Raw genomic sequence first — 21345 nt, forward strand, 5'->3', positions numbered from 1 at the left:
CACTTTCATTTTCAAGTATATGCTTGCGACACAGACATTAATAATCTCCTTTTGGTACAAGATTCTCACATTGTTGAAGGTTGCTATGTGCCTATGGATCAAGAGGCAACAAGTTTGGCAAACAATGCTGTCATAGGCGTGGAAGTGGTGGACAAAGACCTAAATCTTATGATAGTAATTACAATAAAGCAGCAATGCAATCTTTTGCAACTTTGACATGACATAGAGGAGGAGAATACTGACATTGACTCCTTAAACTTTTATTTCTTGCTGGGCGGAGGAAGAGTAATGCAACGAAGGGAGAAGCATTTTTTGTGTGGAGATCTTTCTGACCATATTCAAATTGTGCCCATGTAATCTAGCCTGAATGGCTTCAACAAAATGTAATTTTTTTGACTAGTTTAATCTTAATATCAAGTGTTTTCTCACAGCTCTCTCTCTCTCTCTCTCTCTCTCTCTCTCTCTCTCTCTCTCTCTCTCTCTCCCCCCCTAAGGATTCGAAACACATAGATAGGTAGATAGTATCAATTTAATGTATAAACAATGAATTACTAAGTACATTTGTAAGTACAAATTTCGATGTGCTCAATGGGCTTAAGTACATTCCTTGCAGGTATGGGACCAAAATGTCCTCTAGATGAAAATCGTGAAGATGCCCTTCAAATGAAGGTGGGGAAATAGTAGTGCTGGGTAGATTAACTAAACCCTTATGTGGTGTGTCATCAATCAACAAAGTATTGAGAGCATCATAAGGCACATTGATCTGTTCAAAGGGCTTGTAGAAAAGTGGTACATTAGCTTTAATTGGGTGGAAATGTCCTGCAATGGTATTACAATTTTTTAACTATACACAAAATAAAAATCCGATCCTTGAATTTTAGCCAAACTGCAAACTATGAAAACAAGGGGATTCAAGTTTTGGGGCTACGTTGAAGACCAGATAGCAACCCTAAACGGTGGAATTAAAAATTTCAAAATTTCCTTTGTGCCTGGTCGAATTATACTCTAAGATTTTCCAAGCGAAAACTACGTAAATTAGAGATCTCTATATGTACACTGTACGACTGTCATAGCAGCAACAATCCATTAAGATCCAAAATAATTAGTCTCTGCAATCATTGTGTGCATACATATAAGTAGTTAGAAACAAAAAAGAGTATATTATTTAAGTACAATGGATATTATCGGAACAACCATATCTACTTGAAGCAAGAGTCCATACTGGTCATTTCTAATGTTGACATTCTGTTGTTGAGTGTTGATGTTCCCTTCTGTATTGCCAAGGGTATCCACCTCTTGTGGTTGTGTAGTACAGGACTCTTGTGTTTCCCTGGCCGAATGGTTAACTTGTCCTGTTGTCTGTTCTTGGCTTTGATTTGCAACGTTGGCCTCCTCCTCTACATGGTCTAGACACTCTGTATCTTCTCTCGGCTCTAAAGAGCTCTTCACATCAGCAATTACTAGAGCTTGGACTCCCTCATATTCATCATGTGCCTCATCATGTGCCACAATAATAGGCACTCCCTTATCCTCCTCTACTTGGCCTAGACCCTCTGTTGCATTCCTCGTCTTTGAAGAGCATTTTACATCAGCATTTTCAAGAGCTTGGTCTACTTCACATTGATCAACCCCAACTTTCGTTTCATCCGCTCCAACTGCAAAGCAAACCAGTGTCTGTCCTCTAATATGGGGTCAATTTTACGGATTTGGTTTCTAGTGGCAGAAACTGTCATGACTTCCTCATCACCGGTCATTTTGTTAAAGTTATTATATGGTCATCGACAAAACTGTCTTCTGCACCTAAAAATCTTGGAGTTGAAATAGATAGTAGATGTTGAATAATTGATTCACGGTACCTTTGCAAATATTCCAAGGTATAATTTTCCATAGCATTCTACAAAATTAGGTTAACTTGTTGTCAATACCTCAATTAATAATAGCACCAAGTTGGTCCAAACCATAGCACAGAAATACCTTAGACATAAATGGATTCAAAGCAAAAAAACAGAAATACCTTAGACATAAATGGATTCAAAGCAAAAAAACTCTGTAGTATGTACTCTGCATGGAGAAGACATTTTCAACCACAAGAATTTAGATCTGTTTGATTAGGAACTTCGACAGCTTTAAAGGTTGCCCTATAGAGTTCATGGTTTTCACAAAGCCTTCCATAGAGGTGAAGTAATCTTTTTACACATCTATGAACATTGAAAGTTATTTGTTATTAACAATAATGAGGTCATCATTCATAGCCCAAATAAACACTCAAAGTTATATCAACCACACTCTTATCTCTGAATGTGTTCCTCGTATGGAGTTGATAGTCCATACCACTTGTTTATCCAGTTCAATGCATACAAGGCTCCAATGATTATTTGATTCGTATGGAAACACCAGAATTGTGACCTGAAGCATTGGAGAGTGGAAAAACCATCTCTCTAATGTGCCATGAGGAGTGTTTTTTATTCCGAGTGGCACAGACAACTGTGGATCTAAACATGTATTTCAGTATGGGTTTGTTGAGGGAGTTGGCTCTTTATTAAGCTACAATCAATAACAAGGATTTAATTAGAGACCAAATACAATAGTGAAGGATCTTAAAGGTAGAGAAGAGCACTTACTTTAGGCATAAGTAAATAATAGTCTGTAATTTGTGCATTGGGATCTTTCAAAATCCCATTATCAACAGAATCCAGAGCTAATTGCCGAGTACCATCAGCAAGGGGAATGGTTGCTAACATTCCTTTTTTCATGGAATGTGAAATATTTTTGTTTCTTTCATTTAAGTATGTAGTAACTATCCCATAATTTCTCCTCTGTGCGTCTTCATCAACAACAGTAGTCTGTATCCTCTTTAATTTCTCTACTTCCAAGTAACGTCTTTCTTGTTGCTCAGCTCCTGGCTGCTCTCGTGTTCACATCATGAGTAACCTCATGAATCTTAACCCCATGCTCCCCTCGGCTTGGTGGTATTGGCAATATATCCTTCATTTTATGGTCAATAAAATCATTAGGGATGAGGAGCTTATCGTATCTCCAATGTAGGCTCTTGAGCATCTCATTGTCCTTGTCCATTATTGTGACACGATGAGCATGAGCAGCAACAATGGTGATATCATTAAAGTACTCTAGTAAAAAATCTTTTGCTACTTCTTAAAGACAGAGCAAGGCAACATCCTTCCATCTCATTGTACCAGCACATGCTTCCTCGCAAATTTTCCTTACTGCTCTTTGGAAAGGAAGTTTAGGGACACAAAGCTCAATACATTTTTGAGCTTTTCTGATCTCTCTAAATAAACCCATGTTTCTCTGAATATTATTCTTCTTGGTCCCTTCAATATCTTCATTGATTTACTTGAACTTTCTTCTTACTAGCAGACCTTCCACATGCTTTCTTTGCAAGCCTTGGTCCTTTCCTTGCCTTCCTTGTTGCTGTTGCCTTTGTTCTTGCCATTCCATTGTAAGAGAAAAATGCAAGGGATCTGTGTGTGTGTGTGTGTGTGTGTGTGTGTGTGGGCTGAAAATTGAGAAGGGAATATAGCCTATCATGCGTTGTGCACCAATTCTTGTATTCACTCTCTCTTTCTCTCTCTCTCTCTCTCTCTCTCTCTCTCTCTCTCTCTCTCTCTCTCTCTCTCTCTCTCTCTCTCTCTCTCTCTCTCTCTCTCTCTCTCTCTCTCTCTCTCTCTCTGTGGATCACGGCGCGCGGGCTCAACATTGAGACAGGATAATAGCCTATTGCGCGCCGTGCTCCAATTCTTACCTAGAGTGGACGCAATGACGATTAAACACAATTTAAATTTCTCAAGTATAGCAAATAGACAAGAATGGACAAAAAGCCACGTGAATACAATATATATTATAAAATGGAGCAAAATTATTCAAATAATATTTATGGCTTTAAGAGGTCTCTCTCTCATCCTCGCATAGCTCAGCATAACTCCCTATATCTATATAGAGCTCTCCGTTTAGGCAGATGTCCTCCATTTCATTTTGTAGATCCTCTGCATGCACCCCAAAGAGAGTAGCAGCTTGATGCTCGTCTGACACCACCTCAGTGGCTTCTGACTGAGCATCTTCTCCAATCTCCTCCATTGATGCTGCTGTGATTGGCACATGGTAGCCCTCATACATCCGTGCACTACAAGGGGCTACCTCAATGACATACCACCAGTTTGATGCAGACTTTGTAGGATGAAATATCACCTGCCAGAGCCACATAACTTACATTAGATCTTCCAGGCACATAAATTCTAAAATTGGATGTTAACTATTTACATGCTTACTTGTCCACAATGCTCGGGTAGTACGAAAGTGTCTCTTAGGTCGGTCCAGTTTTTAGTTGAATCCACCTCAAGGAAACCAGACTCTCCACAGTGCACAATAGCATTGTGATCCTCCATGTTTATCTTGAACCATTGCACGTCGAACAAGTCGACAAAAAATCCGTTATAATCGATCCTCAAAATCTCTTGTAGTGTGCCGAAGTAAGTGAGTTCCGCCACCACAGGATCTGCAGGACCATCGTCGACTAGACTGTTCAAATTTTTCCATGATTCCACAATCTTGAGTAAAACGCTTTTTGTCGATCCGTTCCACCCTAAAATGTCAACCTTTACACCATGCTGCTGTGTATGACTTATACTACTACCAACAAAGATTATGAGTGGCCATTCAAACATCTAGAAAGCCACTAGTCGTACATTGCAAACTTACCTTGGTCGCGCAACCTCGAGAGTACTTCCACTCCTCCTCAGTCACTTCTTCACCGCACAGTTGTGCGCTTTTCAGTGTTGGTAGGCTCTCTAGGCCCGTCGAATAATGCATCGATGGTCGTCTTCCCCATCTCCACTTGATTTGTGCCCTTTGTCGCTCTTGCTTTGCATCCTCGTATTGTGAAATCCACTTTTGCATCACTGGATTCTGAAGCATGCAAAATCGATTGATTTTAGCCTCTAGATCTTTCATCATCTTCTTCTCAACACCGAGATTGCACATGACAATCCCAGATACGCGCTCATCATCTATGGTTCACCATAGCGTGTCCTAGGCTTTATCAAATTTGTCTAGCCACTCTCCAATGTAAACTAGGGACTCTGATACCAGCCAACCTTTTGCCATGGTACCCTCTGGATCTGCCTTCTGACGCACATATCCCTTGAGTGTTTTCATGAACCGTTCTAAAAAGAACATCCATCTACAATGTACTATGCCAGCTATTTCTACCTCATCAACTATGTGAACAAGAAGATGCACCTGAATGGTTAGCATGGTAGTAGGAAAGTGTTTCTCAAACATGTAGCATTTGGTTTGGCGAATGGTATGGACTCTGCATTGATCTCCTTTTGTGAAATCCATTGCACCAACTTCGCAAGTTTGTAGATTGTGTTACGGATGTCAGAAGACAAACATCCCTCAATGGCCACCTGTAAAATAAACTGCAAGACACGTCTAGCAATGATATTAAAGTCCACACACAAATTTATTACACAATTCCCACTATGATATATTCCATTTCAAACATACCTGACACATTTTATGCCAGTCGTGTGACTTCAAACCGGTAAGCTTTCCTTCTTTACTGAAACGCGTTCGGAGCGAGTGCATTACGCCAGTATGGGTTCGCATAGATCGAATGGTCTCTTTTACTTTGCGTTCTTGGGCTCCTCTCAAAATCCATGGCGCTTTAGGGAGTTTTATCGATTCATCGGATGCTGTCTGTGGCCAATATTTCTCCATATGATCCACATTTCTAAGGTCAACCCTAGCTCCCAAAGTATCTTTCTTGCCGATCAGATGGTCCCACAGCAGATTACCCGCATTCTTGAATATGTACATTGGATCGAGCAGTGATTGATCATGAGTCTGGGCCAATATGGTAACTTGTACCATAGAGAGATTCTCTTTATCCCTGGGGGCAAACCGTCATCACACATCTCCTTCTGCTCTAACCATGCTTGTGCAGACATCCTCGAGTGGCTCTCTTTCCAAATCCATTGTGTAACACATGATTCTCTGGAAGATATGCTTGATGACCTTCCTAGATTTTCTTCTTCAATGAGGGTGCCTGACATGCATTAAGTCTAGGTCCACATGTGACACATGCTCTGTATCCGCTTGTTTGAAGCCCTGCATGTATACACATGACAATAGATAAGCTTGAGAAAAACCAAGATTTACAGTGTTTGAGTTTGAGTGTAAATCACCCGAGCATTCTTTTAGTCCGACATAGTCATGCATGGCCCACATTAGAATGCCTCTGATCAAAGCATTCCGTCGACTTGTGTGTCGGATCATATCCACCACTTCTATGCCAATACACAATTGTTGTAGCTCTTCCAATAGTGGACGAAGATACACATCCATATTCTTCACTTTATACCGCCCCGACATAATCAAGCTTAGCTACAGGTGTCCCTTCTTGGTAGTCAACCATGGAGGAATGTTGAAGTTGACGATGACAACAGACCATACACTATAAGATGTTGATCTCTGACCAAATGGATTTACGCCATCCATAGCTAGAACTAGGCGCAAATTTCGAGCTTCGCTGGCAAAATCCGGCCATGTTTTGTCTATATGTTTCCAGGCTGCACAATCTGAAGGAATCCGTAGCACACTATCCGAAGATTTATTCTCCTCATGCCTTGATGCTAGGGCGGTCATGGATTTACATTCGAAGAAATTCTTGATGCGAGGAAGCAAAGGAAAATGTCGCAAAACCTTTTGTGGAATTTTTGTTCCGTGGAGATCTACTTGATATCTCTCGGAATCACACTTCGAACACTTCTCCATGTCTATGTATTCGCCTCTGAAAGGAATGTAGTTGTTAGGACAAGCGTGAATCAAATTGTAATCCATCCCCAAGTTTCACAAGATCGTTCTTGCTTCCTCTCTGGAATTTGGCATCACATTATCAGCTGGCAGTATGTGCTCTTTGAGCAATCTACACAATGAAAAAATGCGATACACTTGTGTAAGTAATCTATCATATATCATTATACATCTAGAGTTTTTTATTAAAGTAAACACATTGTAATATATCACCTGAAAAGCGTTGTGACGCTAGTGTCACTCCATCCAAACTTTGCCCGCATGTTGAGAAGAACCAGGAGCGTCTTCAATCTAGACACACGTGCTCCATCATACAATGGCATATCGGCTTCACTATTCATATCATCATAGATAAGCCTTTCTGAATCCATGATCGTCTCGATCATTTCATCGATCTTGGACTCAAACATTACCTCATTGGGAATGTGGTCTGCATGATCATCCTCCGAGATGTCAGAGGCTACATCTTGTGGCCTCACATATGTTGCTTGACCAAAGCGCCTACGAATACGTCTATTGGGTTGCAAGATTGTTGCATGTTGGCCAGCGTCAGAGTCCGAAGAGTTATAATTGGCAACAAATCGATCTATAATAGATGGATCAAACACTCCAAATTTACAAACATGCTGCAAAGAAACGCGTCTTGTCCATCGCACAACATGCTTGCATTGATTACAAGGACATCAGATCCTTATTGAGAGATAGTTGTTTTGGTTGGATGGTCCCACATCCTCATCACTACTCATAATGATGGTAAAAATCTTATAACATGGACATAAATTTAATCTTCTATTGGCATCCTCCGTCTTTTCTCTCTCTCTCTCTCTCTCTCTCTCTCTCTCTCTCTCTCTCTCTCTCTCTCTCTCTCTCTCTCTTTGTTCACACTGTAAACTATCTCACATTCTCTAGTCATGTCCAATCCCCGCACACCTCGGTCTAGAGGTGCACGGAGATCAGAATCACCGGGTTATAATCTCGTCTTTATTGGTCAATGCCTATATTTGTGGGTACGAGAAATCTACACACCCTCGTCTACATGATAGTGCATGTAGTGGACAAAACCCCTTTGCCTCTTCTCTAGCTATAGCAATTCACAGCATCTTAACATCTCCTCACAACAGATCTTTGTTCGAGGGATTACTTAGCACATGACATGTTGACCTCCAATCTGAGTATCATGCCGTTGAAAGCTTTCCTTTAATATAAAAACTAAATCCAAAATCTAATCTTAAGTCTAACCTAATTGAACATATGGTGATTTGCGGCTAATTGAATATGGTCATTGTGTGAGTTAATAGGTGTCTGATGGGAATATACATATTGTTGTAACTAGTGTTTGCTCTTTGGGCAAAGCCTTCATTGACATGCACTAAAATCTAGCCTAAATCTAATATAATCTTAAATCAAACATAAATCTAGATCTAATCTAATTTTAAATCTAACCTAAACCTAAATGTAATCTATCTAACTTAAATCTAATTCTAATCTAGTTAATCTTAAATCTTATCTTAATCTTAAATATAAATCTAACATAATCTTAAACTCAACATAAACCTAAATCTAATCCAATTTTAAATCCTAAATCTAAATGTAATCTAACTTAAATCTAACCTACCTAGCTAATCTTAAATCTTGCCCTAATTTTAAATCTAACATAATCTTAATCTAATGTAAATGTAAATCTAACCTAATCTTAAACTCAACATAAACATAAATCTAAATGTAATCTAACGTAATCTTAAATTTAATTTAAATCTTAACATAATCTTAAGTTTAGCCTAAATTTAAATTTAGCATAAATTTTAAATATAAGTTAAATGTAATCTAACTTAATCTTAGATCTTAATCTAACCTAACTTTGATTAAATGTAAATTTAAATCTAACCTAACCCTAGATATTAATATAACATTTCATTTCATATTTTCTCTACTCTCTCTCTCTCTCTCTCTCTCTCTCTCTCTCTCTGTTTTCTCCCCTTACCTCTCTCTTTCGTCTTCTCCCCCCCCCCCCCCCCTCTCTCTCTCTCTCTCTCTCTCTCTCTCTCTCTCTCTTTGTTTTATATATATATATATCTCTCATTCTCCCTCTTTACTTTATCTCTCTCTCTCTCTCTCTCTCTCTCTCTCTCTCTTCCTCTCTCAATGTGTGTGTATGTGTTTTTTGTTTATGCATGTGCTCTCTCTCTCTCTCTCTCTCTCTCTCAAAGACACAATGTGTGTGTGTGTGTGTGAGAGAGAGAGAGAGGGAGAGAGAGAGAGAAAGAGGGGAAGGAAACATGAGAGAGAGGAGAGGGAAGGATCATAACTGGCTCTCCTTCCTCTCCTCGTGTGCGTGTGTGTGTGTATGTGTGTGTGTGTAGGCAAGAAAAAGAGAGAGAGAGAGAGAGAGAGAGAGAGAGAGAGAGAGAGCGGGTTACCTCTTTCGCTTGAGCATCGAAAACTCAGATATGAGATCTGAGTTTCTGGCGCTCTCGGTTTATTTTTTACCACTTTCGGCATCGCTATGAGCATCGCTATGCAACAAAGAAAATAGCGACGCTCATAGCGACACCGTGGATTTTCACTTTTGAGCGTCGCACTATGAGCGTCGCTAATGTGAAGTACCTCTTGTAGTGGTTCTATCAAACACCAATGATACATGAGATCACCAAAGGGAGCTTTCACAAAGGCAGAGAAAGGTAGAAGTGTTCAATTATATGGGTTGAAGTCCCATGATTGGCACAAGATGTTACATGACGTAATTCATTCATTCATTTTTTTTCCTCTCCTCGTTTTGTTTAGATACTGAATTTTGTTTATGACTAAAACCATATCTTAATTTTAATCTTTTGACATTTTAATTCATTTTGCCCATGAGTATATACACATGCGAGGACAAGAAAGTGAGGTAAGCCATTTTCAAATTGGGTGAGTTAGTAAGGTATATCATATCTCTATTCAACTAAACTTTTCTATGTACACTATATTCTCGACATGCACTTAGTATACTCTTATGTGTTATCTTGTAAATTTGTAAGCTCCAAGGAAATTGAAATAGATGCCATATCTGCTTCTCAAATGCTTGTCGTGAAAAAAATGTATGCCATTGAGAATACATTTTCTCAATCCGTTCTTGTTAGTCAAGTCCACCTCTTGATTCACGTGGTTGAAGAGATTTTTATATGTGGAGTAGTGCATTTACGATGGATGTTCTTTTTAGAGAGGTTTTTAAAGACTCCCAAAGATTTTGTGCGACTACGTGCCCAGCTAGAGGCGTGCATGACCGAAGGATGGATCATGCAAGAGGTATTTTTTATATATTTTAGAGTATTTGGCACAAACTAATCCCTCTATTCCTTGCATGTGGTGAGATGAGGAGGATGCCTTCACACTTTCCAAGTAGAAAGGAGGAATAATTTAACATGGATATCTATCTATACAAAGTAGTCAACAACTATTGCATCCTCACCAAGTGGGTGGACTTGTATACAATGGCAAAGGTAAGAAATTTGCAAGGGAGGAGAGCACAAAAGCAAGCTCATGGATGTAGGAGGACACCCCCGGTTCCTTGACACCTCGTATGTTTCCCAAAGCTCATTAGTGCATAGTGGATCCATGAGAGAGTGAACAAAGCAAAGGCACACCGAGAGAATGTCACCCACAAAGATTGGGAGTATGCACGAGGTTGCGTGTCAAAGGTAGAGTACTTGTACTTATACACTTAAACCATATTGTATAGTTTTTTCTTGATTTTATCTTTGTAATTCATTGTATAACTTTTTCTATTTTATAGTGTCTTTTCTCTAACTCTATGTTATCAAAGGGTCGATACTTTTGTACACGCCACGTTGACGAGCGTCGAACCACCATGGATTGTGGCATCATGGACAAATTTGACACAAATGGTGATGAATCCAGGTACTATGAGATTATTGAAAGGAAACTAACGATCTACTTTAGAGTATTCATACCCTCATCTTTTAGTGCAAGTAGTTTGCAAATATGTTTAGATTGCATGATGATCGATGGGATCAACATTGTAGATTCTAGTCCGCATTACACGGGGAGGTAGATTAATGATTCAAGTCCCACCGTCACCAATCTTAGCAAGGAGGATGATTTTCATGATGATGATAATGATAAGATAGAAGATGAAAAAATCAAAGATAATGAAGCCAACACATCCACAAACAATGTTTCAATTTCTCTATGTATTGATTTAGGAGCCATGGGTTTAGATTTAGATGATGCTACTTGTAGAGATCTTTTGGAAAGTGATTTATAAACTTTTTGTATATTTTATTCTACTATAAGTTTTCTGTCACGTCGCACATTCATCATTCTTTCTCTCTCTCTCTCTCTCTCTCTCTCTCTCATTTTATAAATGCTAATTTATGTCAATCAAGAGGGTGTGATTAATTTGATATCTATCATTTTTTTGTAAAATTATTTATGAAAAATATCAAATGCTTTGTTTTTTTTTATAGAAAATAGAAAGAAGACTCAAATTTGAATATATATTTTGTCTTCAAAGCATTGCATGATAATGCTAGAGGTAATAACGGCGATTATAACCTCTCTCTCTTTCTTACATCCAACTTCACATATTTTCTTTTGTCGTTGTTCAGAAGAGTTAGAGGTGTAAGTGGAGCCAAAGTTTTGTGTTGTGCGTTGTGCAAGAGTGCTTCCGCTACTTAGAGTGCTTTGAAGAAGAGATCCTTTATTGTGCTCTTTTGTCAACACCTCTTCATAGCAAGAGAATTTGTCGCCACCAAAAATGCAAGGATACAGTAACTATGGTAAAATGCGTGCAGTGTTCGAAAGAAGAGTGCGAGCCACTTCTATTTCGCGCACAATGCATGTCTTACTTGTGAGCCATCATTAGTGACAGAGCAGCAAGGTGCCTTTTGAACCTCATCTGTCATAAAATCTAATATCTAGATTTACCCAAATGATTTTCTCATGTTAACCTGATCATTTAATATGGTAGAACATTAAGTACTCATGGAATGCTAAAGAAAAAAATTCTTTTGACAAGCTCAAAGAGAAGCTTACCTCCCAAACAGTGCTTATGCTTCCGGATCTCTCAAAGCCATTTGAGGTCCAATGTGATGCTTGTGGTGATTGCCTTAAAGCAGTCTTGCTTCAAAAAGGCAATGCCATAGCATATGAGAGCCGAAGGTTCAATGCCAATGAATGGATTTTGGGCATATATGAAAAAGAGCTTTTAACTGTTTTACATGCCCTAGAAACATGGAAGCACTATATATTGGGGACCATTTATTTTGTGAACGGACCATCAAAGTATACTTCATGACACAAACAAAGCTTTTCGACAAGCAAATGAGGTGGGAAAATTTTCTTTCTCAATTTAATTTTCATATTTCTCACATTGTCGGTACGCATAATCAAGTGGCCGATGCACTATCACGACGATCGAGGGTTAATACAGTGTCTATAGAAACTCACACTGATCTATTTTCTATGGTAGATGAGTATGATACCAACCCTGATTTTATAGACATATTGTCAGCCCTTGCCTTAGGGAAGAAAAAGGAACCATTCACCTTGCAGGATGGTTATCTTCTCCCTTAATGAGAAAGTCACGTATGAATCCCATGCTCCTCCCTATGCAGAGCATCAAGGGATTCAACCTACTCATCGAGGAGTAGAAATGTACTTCTATTGGCCTACCATAAAAGTGGACATACAAGAGTATGTAGCCAAATGTGTCATATGCCAAAAGTAAAAATATGATAGAGGGAAACAACCTGGATTATATATTACTCCAGCCATTGCCAATTCCTAATTTGCCATGGGAGAGTATATCCATGGATTTTACCTTTCAAGTCTATCCATGGGAATACGGGAATATGGACAATAGTCGATAGGTTTAGCAAGCAAGCACTCTTTATTCCTGTCAAAAAGACTACTAAGGCACACCAAATGGAAACCCTCTTCATATCTCAGATTTTCAAACACCATGGATGTCCAACATCCATCATATCAGATAGAGATCCTAGAATGATATGTAATTTTTGAGAAAGGTCACTTTGAAAATCTAGGTACAAGATTGAATTTCTCTTCTCTTTGGCCTATCACCCACAAACGGATGGACAAAATGAGATAGCCAATCTTACGATTCTCGATTTACTAAAGACCTATATTACAGAAATAGATTGATCAACTCTCACAATGGGAGAAGTACTTAACCCTTGTAGAGTATGCGTAATACTGTCCATACTACTATGGGAAAGGCACCTTTTGAGATCATTGAGGAAAGACCTTAAAGTCCCATGCTACTTAAAATACATGGAAAGATCTTTGTTGTTGATGAGTATATCCTTGACCTGCAAGAATCTTTCCAAAAGATTCTTCATCTCTCAACAAAGATAAAATTCTATTGCTAATAAACATAAAAGGGCCTTAATGTTCAAAGAAAATGATTGTGTCTTATTCAAGTTTCCCAAGGCTCGATTAAGGCAAACAACGGGCAAAAATCCTATGGGCCATCAAAAGTATTATGCTAAACTAACCAAAAGATATTGTGGTCCCTTTCAAATCTTGAATCCAATCAATGGCATGGCTTATCAACTCAAGTTGCCCAACCATTGGCTCATACACAATGCTTTTCATGTAAGCCTACTCAAGCTTTACAAAGGAGAGTCACCAACAAACCCAATTATTGAAGACCCCCCAGAAATCAAAGATCAAGAAGAGGTGCTACAACCCGAAGCTATCCTTTGACATGAAGACAAGGTGCTACGGCATGGTAAGATTATCCGTAATCCTTTTGAAGATGCTAGATGGGTGCAAGGAATACAGCTTAAGGATAGTATGAACCTTGTCAATGCTTACAATGCTACATTAGAGTAAGCAAATGTAAATGTTTATCTTGAATGACCAATGTTTTTGTCTTATAAGACTAATTCTCTTTTTATTGTGCACAAATTTAAGTATTATGCGTGCTTAGTATCATGTTTGTGTTGACAACATCTCTCAAACACCAAGTAGAAGTTGCCACTCTACTTTGGAATTATGATATGGACTAAAGAGCAAACATGCTTGCAGCAGCTACGTCTCCCAAGCACCAAATGGACTACTCATCCATCTTGGAATGATGTCATAGGTTAAAACGGATCCTCTACCCACTATGAAAAATGGACTGATGATCAAGACTTTATCTTCTCTACCTCATAGTCGAGGACGACTATGGTTTCAAGGGAGAGGTACTTTTATAAAATCTAATATCTAGCTTTACCCAAATGATTTTCTCATGCTAACCTGATCATTTAATATGGGGAAATAAAAGGGAAACAAGAGCTAGAACATAGATATGATTTTTTAGGCCAAGCTCAACATGGGGCCAAAAGGAGATGGTTCCATCTAAGTAAGGGTTCACAAGGAGTTGGTCTACTAAAAAACAATGTTTGCATAATGGAGCTTGGAATACCTTAGGCTTAGCTTCATTAAAAGACCTCCAATGGTTAGTGTTAAAATTCCTTAGACCGTAGGTTAAGCTAGGCCTATGCTTGAGGTGCTTGATGATTAAAGTGCATGAGATGCTTGATAGCTAAGGTGCATGTTTAAGCCAAGGTGTATGTTTAAGCTAGGCATGTGCTTGAAAAGTCAAATCCAATCCCTACAAGGAGGGGGTTAGCTCTTGAGGCTAGGGGCATGAGAGAGAGAGAGAGAGAGAGAGAGAGAGAGAGAGAGAGAGAGAGAGAGAGAGAGGCCATGCACTTGCCTATCCCATGCTTGATGACTACAGAGCTTGAGGTGATTAAGCATGTAGAGGGCCAAGGTGCTGGGGCCTTGAAAGTCGAAACTCATGCCTACAAGGGAGGGGGAGAGCCATGAGAGTAGGGGGTGGGGTTGAATGACTCCTCCTTCTGCCAAAGGGCACCCCTTGCTCAAAGAGGCAAAAGGGACATAGGTCAAGCCCCTAGCTAGGTTGCCCTTAAGGTGTGCCTAAAGCCTATTGGTTGACCCTTAGAGAGGTCCAATGAAGATTTAGATAATTAAATTAGAAAAATAGAAAGAAATACCCAAGTTTGAATATTTTAGTGCCAAAGCAGGTCTAGTAATACGATACTTTTAGTGGTAAAGATGTTGTAATATAAGCGGTAATACACATGGAAATATTTGATTTGCAAAAAAATGCCTTCCCACCTCCCTCTCTGTTCTTTGGCCACCCCATTTTGGATTCTCTCTCTACAAAACATAGTAAAGGGCCGTGATAAACGTTTTGAAAGGTCTATAGTGAAAGGGGATGATCAGGGCATGAAAGCCATGTCTATGGAACATGATGATTATGTTGCCCATTGCATACAACTTGGGCAATAGTGTGGCTTTCCGAAGCATGTCGTGCAAGACAAGTATACTCGTGTTTCAATAAAAGATTGATGCTCATTTTCAAAGAACTATGTTGGAAAGTTACCTCTTCAAACGGGAAGCTCCAGGAATGCACAAGAATTCTAAGGTAAGGAAGCACTAAAGTATTCTAGCCAATATTGCATGAAAGCATTTTTCATTGAAATATTGGTCTCTCATCCTCCTCCTCCTCCCTCTCTCTCTCTCTCTCTCTCTCTCTCTCTCTCTCCCCCCCCCCCCCCCCCCCCCCCCCCCCCCCCCACAGTGTGGTAGATTGGTTATGCCATTTCCCTCTTGAATAACAAGTATTGAGTGCAACTCTCCTCGTCGGATCATAAATCTTTAAGGTGTCTTGGGATAGTTTCCTACGACGTTAAAATTTTCTTCTTCTCTTCTCTCTCTCTCTCTCTCTCTCTCTCTCTCTAACGACCAACAACTCTCCATTCTAAAGGTGAAAGAGTAGGATGAACCACTTGGCATGCTAGATTATATAATAGATTACAATAGATTATATTATTGGAAAGTGCTTCTACCTTGGGCTAAGAAATATATATACTATTTTAGATATCTTCTTTGGTCGCAAAAACAAGTGGCACCACTATTGGAGGCGGTGGTGTTGTGTCACTTAGCTTCTACGACAAAAAAAAGAGCGAAGGGAAGTAATTTTATGCAAGCTTGCTGAGTATACACTATTTGTGCAATGAGGAAGACGGCGCTAACGCTCTCTCTCACAGGTTCTTGTGAGAGATAAAGAAGAAAAACAAAGGGAAGAAGTTTGAGAGAGGGAAAACCTCACTCTTTGATTGCTCTTTTTTGTGGGGTGACAAAAGAGAATCAAGGGCCCCCACACACTCTCTCTCGAGGGGAAGGGGACAATGTAGAGGGAGAACACTCCGTTTCTCTTTCGCTCTCTACCTATTTCTGTTTCTCTCGGGAAGGTGAAGGGTGAAGTTCGAAGAAAAAGGGAATGTCTCTTCATCCCTCAACATCTCTCTCTCTCTCTCTCTCTCTCTCTCTCTCACACACACACACACACACACACACACACACACACACACACACAGACAAGAAGAAGGGAAGAAAGGTGAAGTCTAGAGCTAATTTCCTTGGGTTTGGGATTGAAAATAGCTGACAAAGATCATGTGTGTTTCTCTCTTCGTAGTCAGGAAGAAGGGTTGGGTTTTCTCTCTTTCACTCTCTCTCTAGTTCTTCAAATGGGGTTTTGGGATACTCACTAATGGAAGACATTGATCTTGCACTCTTTATGGGTTTTAAGCTCTGTTGTGCATCACAATTGAGTGCACTTAATGCCTATTTCATCAAATATTTGTAATTACTTTTTGATTCAAAAATATAGTATTCAATCTGATTTCTGAAGATAGATTCTCGTGTCATGCATCTTCTCTCTGTATTGCCACACTCAAAGGTTTGATGTCTTCTTGACTCCTCTCTCAAACCACATAAACTTCGACAACGGAAGGTTATCCACCCATTCTTATACAAATGACAAGAATGCAAGCAATAGACTGAGATTTTTAAAAAAATTTAATTGAAGACAGCGGAAGGTTATCCACCGAGTCGTATACAAATATCAAGAATGCACACAATAGAGTGAGATTTTTTATTTTCTAATTAAAAAGACACCGACAAATTGAGATTACAACTTGGCTAAGGTAGGTCAACCCTTCTTAAAGACTTAGGAAGAAGCTTCTAGGGGCTACAAGTCACTCAAGCTAAGAGAGAGGTTCGTACTCAAGGTCTTGGAGTTAGAGTTATTTACTCTATCAATTGAGCTAATACTCAGTTTGAACGAAATTGTCTAGAAGAAATGACACTTTCTGGAAGCCAAAGAACGTGCTCTCATTTGGCTTGACCATTTAGAAAAGCGAGGGCGCTAGAAAAGCGAGGGCGTCTTCCAAGTTTCAAATTGGGTACCGACCGTCGTTGTTAGTATAAAGCGCCAGTTAGTATTTTGTGAATGGAAGCAAGCAGCTACTCGTGGTGATGGAGCTTCTTCAGCAGCTATGGCGGGTTATCACTACAGAGAGAGAATCTGGGGCAGCGCAGCTTAATGCTGTAGGCGGTTTCCTGCTCACGTTACTTCTCACACTTCTTCTTTTTCGCCGGCAGCCCTCCAAGCTGAAGCTTCCCCCCAGCCCCTTCCCCTCCCTCCCTCTGCTAGGCAATGTCCTCCATCTTGACAGCATCCGCTGCACCGCAAAGCTCCAAGGCCTGCGCAACAAGCTTGGTTCCATCTTCACCCTTTATGTGGGCAACATTCCCATCATTTACATCACATCTGCCACCCTCGCCCATGAAGCCCTAATTGGCAAGGGCTTGCTCTTTGCCTCTCGCCCCACCTTTCCATCCCGCACCATCTTCACCAACAACTGCCGCAGCATCAACTCTGCCGCCTATGGCCCTCTCTGGCGTGCCCTAAGACGCAACTTCGTCCAAGAGATGCTCGCAGCGCCCAAACTCTCTACCTTTAAGCCCATCCGCAGTCGCGTGCTCGACGACATGATGTCTAACATCCGTGCCGAAGCTCTTGGCAATGGGGGAGTGATTTCTGTATACGCCCAAGTCAGAGACTCCTTTGTCCAACTCCTCAATTGGATGTGCTTTGGATTTCAAGTGCCCAAAGACACCCTTTTGGAAGTGTGCAATCTGGTTGATGAGGTGCTCTTGCTCACCGCAGGAGGCGCTCTCACAGATTACTACCCATTTCTGCACGTCTTCGACAGCAAGAGAAGGCAAACGGTGCACACAGTGCGTGCAAAACAGCTCAAAGTTTACACTGCCTTAATTGATAAACATAAAGAAATGCAGAAGTTGGGGCAGCTGGCCCCAGGAAGCTACTTGGAAACCCTGCTCAATAATGTGGATGCTAGCATTCCCTTATCAACTGATGACCTTGTCACACTCTGTGCAGAGCTCATGTCGGCGGGTACGGATACAATGGTAGCAACGCTTGAATGGGCTATGGCTCGCCTTGTCGATGATCCATGTGTCCAACAAACGCTTTATAAGCAAATTCATGAGGTAATGGGGGATAAGCTTGTGGAGGAGGAGGACTTGCAGAAATTTCCATACTTGCAAGCTTTTATTAGGGAGACATTGAGAGTCCATCCACCAGTGCATTTCACATTGCCCCACAATGCATCCGAGCTTTGCACGGTGGGAGGGTACGACATCCCGCCGAATGCCATTGTCATGTTTCATGTGGTGTTTATGGCCAAGGATCCAGAGATTTGGAAAGAGCCATTGAAGTTTAGGCCGGAGAGGTTTTTGGAAATAAATGTAGACATCACAGGAAGTAAGGAGATGAGCATGATGCCGTTCGGGGCAGGCCGCCGCATTTGCCCGGGTCTTACCATGGCACCCATGCATATGGAGCTCGTTGTGGCTCGCCTAGTGCAAATGTTTGAGTGGTCTGTTTGGCCTGCAGCATCAGCTGTGGATTTCAGTGAGCGGGCTGGCTTTACGGTCCGAATGCAAAATCCATTGAAGGCTCTCGTTAAAGAGAGGATGGGGACGCTTTAATGTGACACCCTCTCTTCGCTACCTGCCCTTAATGGGATGCTCTAATAAGTTATAAAGTATTAGAAGCTATCTATCTATCTATCTATATATAGATAGATATCATATCAATAATGTATTCTAATAAAGATGACCATATAAAGATTTAGCTGACAAGAGCTAGCTCACTTGGTTGAAGCATTCAACCTCCGTGACCTGGGTCATGGGTTCTAACATGATTGAGTGATGCTCGAAGACGCACGATGTAGCTTACGAGCACGAATGCTTGTACTTTTCATTTGCGCAAGCTTTATAGAGGTTTTCATGGATCTTAGAATCCAAACAATCATGTGGAACAATATAGATAATTAAGAGATTGAGAAATCCTTATATCAAAATGCAAGGATTTGGGGCAAATCATGATGGAAGGTAGATGCTCCGAGAGAATATTTTCACAAATTTCAACTCTAGAGACATGTGCTTACAACAGGTTTGTTTAAAGGCAGCATAAGTTGTTGAGTTCTAGAGGATTTCATTCATGTACACCCAATCAAGAAGAGACCAAGTAATACTTATCTTGTGCTTTTGGAAGTAGATAAGTAACTCCTTGCATTAACTCTCTCGTCTTTATAAGGGTACCATGTCTTCCTCTTCCATAGAGCAACCTTCTGCTCTTATACCAATTCCATTTGCATAATTCTTAGTTTCTTCTAGATATTACTAGGTTAATTGTATTGTAGGTCCATGGCTCCTTTGAGATTAAGCAACATCAACTCTAGTGAGAGAACAATCAATCACCAAAATGATTTTTTTGAAAACATCCTACTTTTTTGGCTATTTAAATATAGCTAGAACATAGGAAACTTTATTTTAGGTCTTTTGGCTCACAATGTATTGAAAATAGATGAGCTCTAAAGTTTTGACTCTACCTCCGTCTCTTTTTAATATCAAAAAATGGTTCAAGCCATTGGTAAACTAATAGCTCTACTATTGTTAATGTATATGTGTGGTGGCACACATACTGTTACATTTTTGGCTTAACCAATAGAAATATAAATAGAGGCATGGGAAATCTCATGCCTCTTTGTAGTTCTAAATAATATTATACATGTGTTTTAAATTGATTAAAGCATTATCTCTTGTGTTTAGCACATGTGTTGCGGCTAGATGTTAGTACATGATATAGGTTTGAGTGGTAGGGACTAGGATAGCAAGCATGTGTTTAAGACCTTGGTACACTTAGATAGAGAGTGAGTTGACCCCATAAGAATGCTTCTATAGCAATAATGTAGTAATTTCTCTCTCAGTTGTTTGAGCATTTTCTCTTTCTTTTAGGATTGGCGTAATGTAGGGAGATCTCTTGGCTGTTATGAATATTTGTTCTTATTTCCATGGTGGACACTACACATAATAGAGAGTTCCTTGGTTGATATGGAATGATACTTTACCTCCAAGTAGGCTTCATTTGATCTTATCTTGAGTTATTGAAGAAGAAGTAAAGTTATTTTCCTCCATCTTTGTGTGTGTGTGTGTGTGTGTGTGTGTGTGTTCTTGCAAGAGCGTTAGCTCTCTTCTTCTCTGTCTCTTGACATGGTTATATCAAAGCTTGGTTATGTTTAAGGATCTTGGAGAAACAAGTAGGAATATCCTAGGAAACGACCTTGGTATTCCCTGAGAGCCATCGTCAAACGATCTCCGATTGAGGTGATTCCTTTTCGACATTGTGCATCTCAGGGTTCTATACAGTCCTTTGGATGAGGCAGTGTGCAGTCAAACTTCCATTTCAGGCGCGTTTTGACAACCGTTTTGGAGTTAGCGCTAACGTTCAAGATTTTGCGAATATGTATATTGGTGGTGCAGATACTGTTTAGCATAGTGAAACAGGTGTATGTATGTAGATTGTGGTTAGAGGTGATAATTGACTACTTTTAGCAGGTTGCTTAGAGACTTGGTGAAGGGTTGAAAACATGTCATCCAACAATGATGGGCTTAACCAGATTATCAGTGAGACACTAGACAAGAACAACTTCCATGCTTCGAAGTTCAGAATGACCAATTTGCTTATGGGTAAAGGTTACTAGAACTAGATTGATGGAGAGCATTAGACAGTACCACCATTACCAGAGGAAGGTGCAAGTGCTGCACAAATAAAGACGTTTAAACATTGGACCTAGGGAGCTCCGAAGGTCATGTACTAACTTACTATGAGTGTGCAAGACACTATGATTGGGCATACTCCTAAGGAGGCTTGGGACACTTTATTATCATTGGATGTGACCAACATAAAAGCAAGAAAGCTTCAGTTGAAGACTGAGATGAATACTATGCAAAAGAAAAACCTAGATACATCAATGACTATTTGCAAGAACATATGTGGGTCACTTGTATGGATTGGTGTTGTAGTCGATGATGATGATAAAGTAGAAGTTTGTCAGTGAGGTTTGGGTCAAGAATATAAACAACTCAAAACTGGCATCCATCTTAGAGAGAACATTCTCTCATTCACATATATGGTGTCCTTTTTTATTGTGGAAGAGAAGGAACTTGAGGAAGACTCCTCTATGTAGGGTGGAAAATGATTATGAACAGGTCTTTCTCAACAACAGAGGAAGAGGAAGAGGAAGAGTACGTGGTATAAGT

The 21345-nt window shown here is 40.0% G+C and overlaps 1 pseudogene; it reads left to right on the forward strand.

Moving 5' to 3' along the window:
* The first annotated feature begins 17160 nt into the window (after positions 1 to 17160).
* LOC147444204 (cytochrome P450 77A1 pseudogene) lies at positions 17161 to 19103 on the forward strand (annotated as a pseudogene).
* The last annotated feature ends 2242 nt before the right edge of the window (positions 19104 to 21345 follow it).

The sequence above is a fragment of the Adiantum capillus-veneris genome, chromosome 13, assembly GCF_014529385.1.
Source record: "Adiantum capillus-veneris isolate H3 chromosome 13, ASM1452938v2, whole genome shotgun sequence".
NCBI lineage: Eukaryota > Viridiplantae > Streptophyta > Polypodiopsida > Polypodiales > Pteridaceae > Adiantum > Adiantum capillus-veneris.